The sequence below is a fragment of the Topomyia yanbarensis genome, chromosome 3 (genome assembly GCF_030247195.1).
Source record: "Topomyia yanbarensis strain Yona2022 chromosome 3, ASM3024719v1, whole genome shotgun sequence".
In the NCBI taxonomy this organism is placed as follows: Eukaryota; Metazoa; Arthropoda; class Insecta; order Diptera; family Culicidae; genus Topomyia; species Topomyia yanbarensis.
Window position 1 is genome coordinate 109980425 of NC_080672.1, and position 5978 is coordinate 109986402.

Genomic DNA, 5978 nt, shown 5'->3' on the forward strand with positions numbered 1-5978 from the left:
TGGAAATGTCTTTCATTCTTATTACACTTGGTAAGTATATATAAGAGCACCTTTTGCATCCATCGAGATATCGGTTTGAATCGGAGTTTTCTATGTGATCGCACTCCACAACCCGTAACTCCGGTGCTGGAAGTCGGATGGAGATGGAATTTAATATCAGTTTCCGGGGACGCAACACCTTTCATTTGAGACTAAGTTGATCAAATCGTTCTAGCTATTTTTGAAAAACCAATATAACCGTTATTCTGAATTTGGATACTTCAGGATCCGTCGATGGTGGCGAATGTGGCCAAAGAGACTTTGAATGACTGTTGGGGACCTAGATCTACAAATTCAACAGTAGTGTTTACATTTTGGAAAAAAATTTCACCTTTTTACATTCATCGCAGAATTCGTTAGAATCGGGATTTACTGCGTGATCGTACGTATCACCCTGTAATTCAGGAACCAGAACTCGGATCCACACAAAATTCAACAGCAGCTGATGGACCTTTCATTTAAAATTAAGTTTGTCAAAATCGGTTCAGAAAATTCCGAGAAACCGATTTGGAAAAATCAAAAAATTTTGTTTTGTAACCATACTCTTCAACTCGTAATCCGAAACAAGATGTCGGTTGAAAATGAAATTCAATAGCAACCTATGGGAATATGATACCTTTCATTTGAATCTTAGTCTGTAAAAATCGGTTCAGCCATCTCCGAGAAACCGATGTGGACATTTTGTTAACAAATCCTCACATACACACATACATACATACATACATACACACGTACATACATACACACAGATATTTTTCGATCTCGGCGAACTGAGTCGAATTTTATATGTTAGAAAGTCGGTTTTTGGAGCAATTGCATAACCTTTCTATATAAGAAAGGCAATAGAATAATATTTAATTAGCTTAATAAGCATGAGTTCAATGTTATCTTCATGTGATTATAATTTGGAAAGGTTGGTGGAATGGGTTTGAACATGTCGGGAATGGGGGGTTAGTAGAGTGGGAGTGGAGGATGCGTCAAAAATCCTTCATCTTATTTCGGTATACGGGGTGGATGAAGGAAATGCGGGCGTGAGGGTGGTCCAAGAGGAGGGGAGTGATGAAGGAGGGAGGTGTAAGGGCAAGGCGGAGGGGGGGGGGGAGGAGCGGCAACCCAATACTCAACTGCATATTTTGCCTTCCATTTGAGACTTGGTTTGAGAAAATCGGTTCAGTCATCACCGATGAACCGATGTGACTTTAATTGTGGAATATGCCCGGAATTCCGGACTTCCGGAATCGTCGATAGTGGACAATATATTCAAAGAATGTTTGATTGGCAATCAGTGATCTAGATCTTTGATTAGAAGTAATTTGGTGACCATTTTAATAGTTTTTAGCCTCTGAGGTATTACGATTGTATCGATTTATATGGGAAATTCCAGTGTATCCAGCAGTCAATGGCATTACTGTATCTTTCATTTGAAATCAAGTTTGTAAAAATCGGCAGAGAATTCATTGTGGAATGGGTGTGATATTAGCTTAGAAACTTGGCGTGTTCCCCGGGGGCGTCATGAACCTTCATAGGTGGCCAATGTGGTCAAAGCTGCTTTGATTGATCATTAGTGATCCAGACCCGCAAACTAGAGTAATGTTACATCAATTTTAATATGTTTTACATCATTTGAACATCATGGTGGTACCAGTTTATATGGGAATTTGCTGTGTGACCGCACTCTTCAACCCGTAACTCCGGAACCGGAAGTCGGATCAACTAAAAATTCAATAGCAGCTTATGGGAGCGTTATACCGTTCAGATAAAACTAAGTTTGCGAAAATCGGTTCAGCCATCTCTGAGAAAATTGTGTGAGTTTAAATGACACACACACATACACACACATACAAACACATACACACACAGACATTTGCCGATCTCGACGAACTGAATCGAATGGTGTATGACACTCGGCCCTCCGGGCCTCGGTTAACAAGTGGATTTTTACAGTGATTGCATAGCCTTTCTTTATATGAGAAAGGCAAAAATACCAACTTCTTCAGGTACACTTCAAGAAAACACGCCCAAACGTGTTAATCCGATTCAAAATAGATTAACAACTTCTTCTACCTCCGTCACACCATCCTACAATGGTGTGTCATCTTATGCTTCAGTGGCAGGTAGCAATGCCAAAATAACGGCTACAACTACCAGGCCCTCAATCTCGTTTGCACCCAACGCTTCCTTTAGTCCAATGGATCTAGGTAGCGTAACGGAAGAAGAATTAAAGTACCTGCAGGACTCTATGTTACCTATGATGATTGCCATGTTAAATTCTACTTCCATGTTTGAAGCTTTTCAAGCGGGTTGGGAATTTGCTAAAAAAATTGTAATGAAATTAAGGTTTAACAATGACTTTAAATAATCATTTAAATTTATTAAATTGGAATGCTCGTTCAAACGTGCGAAGACGAAATTTTCAACTTCTTGAGGATACAATAGCCGTTGTGACCGAAACTTTTTTAAAACCAAATATTAAATTGAAGAGTAACTCTAATTTTGATATCCATCGATTTGATCGAATTGTTGGATTCGGCGGAGGAATCGCAATAGCGGTTAATCGTAGGATCAAACATTCCGTTATGCCGTCTCTTGACACCAAGGTGATCTAGAGTTTGGGTATCGAAGTTGAAACTAATCTTGGTATCATTTTTATTGCTGCAGCCTATTTGCCTTTTCAGTGCACTGGCGAGCAAATGAATTTCTTGAAAGGAGACTTACAAAAACTTACAAGAAATCGGTCGAAATTCTTCATAATCGGTGATTTAACCGCCAAACACCGAGCCTGGAATAATGCTCAAAGCAATTCCAACGGTAAACTACTTTTTAATGATTGCTCTGCTGGTTATTATTCAATTTTGTTCCAGAATGGTCCTACATGCTATTCGTCTGTAAGGAATCCATCAACAATTGATTTGGTTTTGACAGATCAAAGTCATCTTTGTAGTGAATTGATTGCACATGCTGACTTTGATTCTGATCATCTTCCAGTAACTTTTTCACTTTCTCAAGAAGCTGTTTTCAATTCCATTAGCTCAGTGTACAATTATCACAAAGCGAATTGGGAAAGGTACAAAACTTATATTGAGAATAATTTTAATCATGACCTTGATTTACAAAATAAAGCGGACATTGATACGGCATTACAAAATCTAAGTAATTCTATAGTTGCTGCTAGAAATTTATCAGAACCAACAATACAGAAACAATTTAATACTCCCATTATTGACGACGATCTTCAACTTCTGACGTCAATATCAACGTTCTTGTGATTATGCTATGAAATGTAACTATCAGGATCTACAAAAAGAAATTAAGCACAGATTCACACTCTAAAGAAATGAAAATTTCGCGAAAGAGGTTGAAATCAAGCCAAATTCTAAACCTTTCTGGAAACTTTCTAAGGTTCTTAAGAAACCTCAGAAACCAATTCCAGCTTTGAAGGAAGGTGACCACATACTTCTTACAAACGAAGAAAAAGCTCAAAAACTTGCTCAGCAGTTTGAAAGCGTCCATAATTTTAATTTCAACGTTGTGAGTCCTATTGAAACCGAAGTCTTACAAAAATATGAAAACGTTTCAAATCAAGTATTGTCTCTAGACGATATTGTTGAAACAAACTATGATGAGATCAAATCCATCATAAAAAAGTTAAAAAATATGAAAGCTCCAGGTTGTGATGGAATTTTCAACATTCTTCTTAAAAACCTTCCCGAAATCACCATGAGATATTGGGTCAAAATATTCAACAAATATTTTGAATCAGCATACTTCCTGGAAGATTGAAAAATGCCAAGGTTATTCCTATTTTGAAGCCAGATAAAAACCCAGCAAAAGCATCTAGCTATCGACCAATTAGCTTACTATCTTCTATTAGTAAATTATTTGAAAAAACATCCTAACTAGAATGATGTCACATATCAATGAGAATTCTATTTTTCTTCCTGAGCATTTTGGATTTCGTATTGGACATTCAACTACTCATCAACTTGTGAGAGTAACTAACATGATAAAGGCAAATATCTCAGAGGGCTATTCAACTGGAGTTGCTCTTCTAGACATCGGAAAAGCTTTCGACAGTGTTTGGCATAAAGGTTTAATTGCCAAAATGTGGGATTTCAATTTTCCAATTTACATAATAAAGATAATTAAAAATTATCGTACTAACCGTACCCTACAGGTTTCTTATCAGAATTGTAAATCTAATAAGCTACCCGTTTAAGCAGGCGTCCCTCAAAGATCAAGCGTCGCACCAATACTTTACAATATTTTTACCTCTGATCTTCCAAATCTACCTACAGGCTGAAAAAGTCACTTTTCTGGGATGATACTAGCATCTCAGCCACTGGGAGGAGTCTTCGTATTATCTGCAGTCGACTGCAACGAAGCTTGAATATTTTCAATGATTACCTGAAAAAATGGAAAATTTCCACTAATGCTGCAAAAACACAATTGATTGTGTTTCCGCATGAGCCAAGAGCTTCTTCTCTTAAACCAAATAATAACCATATTATTAAATTTAATGGTTTGAATTTAGCGTGGACAGATCAAGTTAAATACTTGGGTTTGATTTACGATAAAAACTCACTTTTAAGGATCACATTGAAGGAATCCAAACAAAATGCAACAAATATATAAAATGTTTATACCCTCTTATAAATAGGAATTCTAGGCTCTGCCTAAAGAACAAACTATTAATTTATAAACAAATATTTAGACCGGCAATGCTATAAGCAGTTCCAATCTGGGCAAGTTGTTGTGCTACTAGGAAGAAAACGCTTCAAAGGATTCAGAATAAAATTCTGAAAATGATTTTGAAGCGTCCTCCCTGGTTTAGCACAAATGAGTTGCACAGACTTGCAAACATAGAAACATTAGAAATTATGACGACCAGTATTATAAGCAACTTCCGACAAAAATCGTTACAATCTTCAATTGCAACGATTAGCTCTCTTTATAGTTTATAAGTTAGTTTATAAGATTTGTTTAGCTCCTTATTTAGAAGACAAGTAGGTTTAAAACATCCTACTGAAAAAAATACTTAAGTGCGAAAGCATATTATAACTTAATAATAATTAACTGAATCATGTAAACAATAAGAATGAAAAGTCACCACTTGTGGCTGAACACCCAATATACTAAATTAGAAATGTAATGCAAACAAAACAATATAATCAAATAGAAAATAATATTAAAAAAACCCGAGAAAAAATATTATTCAAATTTAAAATTTAAATAATCACGATAATGGTTAAATATAGGCCGTTGGTGTCTTCAGAGGTACCTATTATCGTGACAAGCCCTTCGTTCTGATACTGTTTGTCTAAAAATCCATCCCCATATCTTCTGAGAACTACTCATTGAAAGGCAATCTTCAAAAGTAATCATCAAAATGATAAAAAATAAATGTTCTAGACCCCAGATAGAACATTTCAAATTTAGTCTCAAATGAAAGAAGAGTATCTAAGCTTTCGATTAGTGGGTGCTTCATCGATATATAAATATTGTTTTACCAGATACACCGTACTTATCGTTGTACGTTTTCGAGATTTCAGAGTAAAGCAATACTGATACCATTACCGGAGAAATTGTTTCGATTTCTTATGAAATGAATAAATTTCTTAATTATTTAATTTTTCATATCTGTTATGATATTACGTAAGAAGAACAAACCCTACCTCCACCTAATATAAAATTTTGTAAGATTAAATTTTTCCCTTTCCCATGTTCCATTACGTTATTGACGTATGGCCACTTACACACCATGCTGATTAGAAATATGTATTGTAACGCATTGCCAAAAACGAACATACCACGAGATCCATTTTGTATTCTATAACCGTTCAAACATACCATTATTTTGTGCTTTAATTTGAAGTCGTTAAATCTTCGATAAATTCTGTCTTTATTCCGCTCAATGCAAGGAGCAATCGCATTCCATTTAT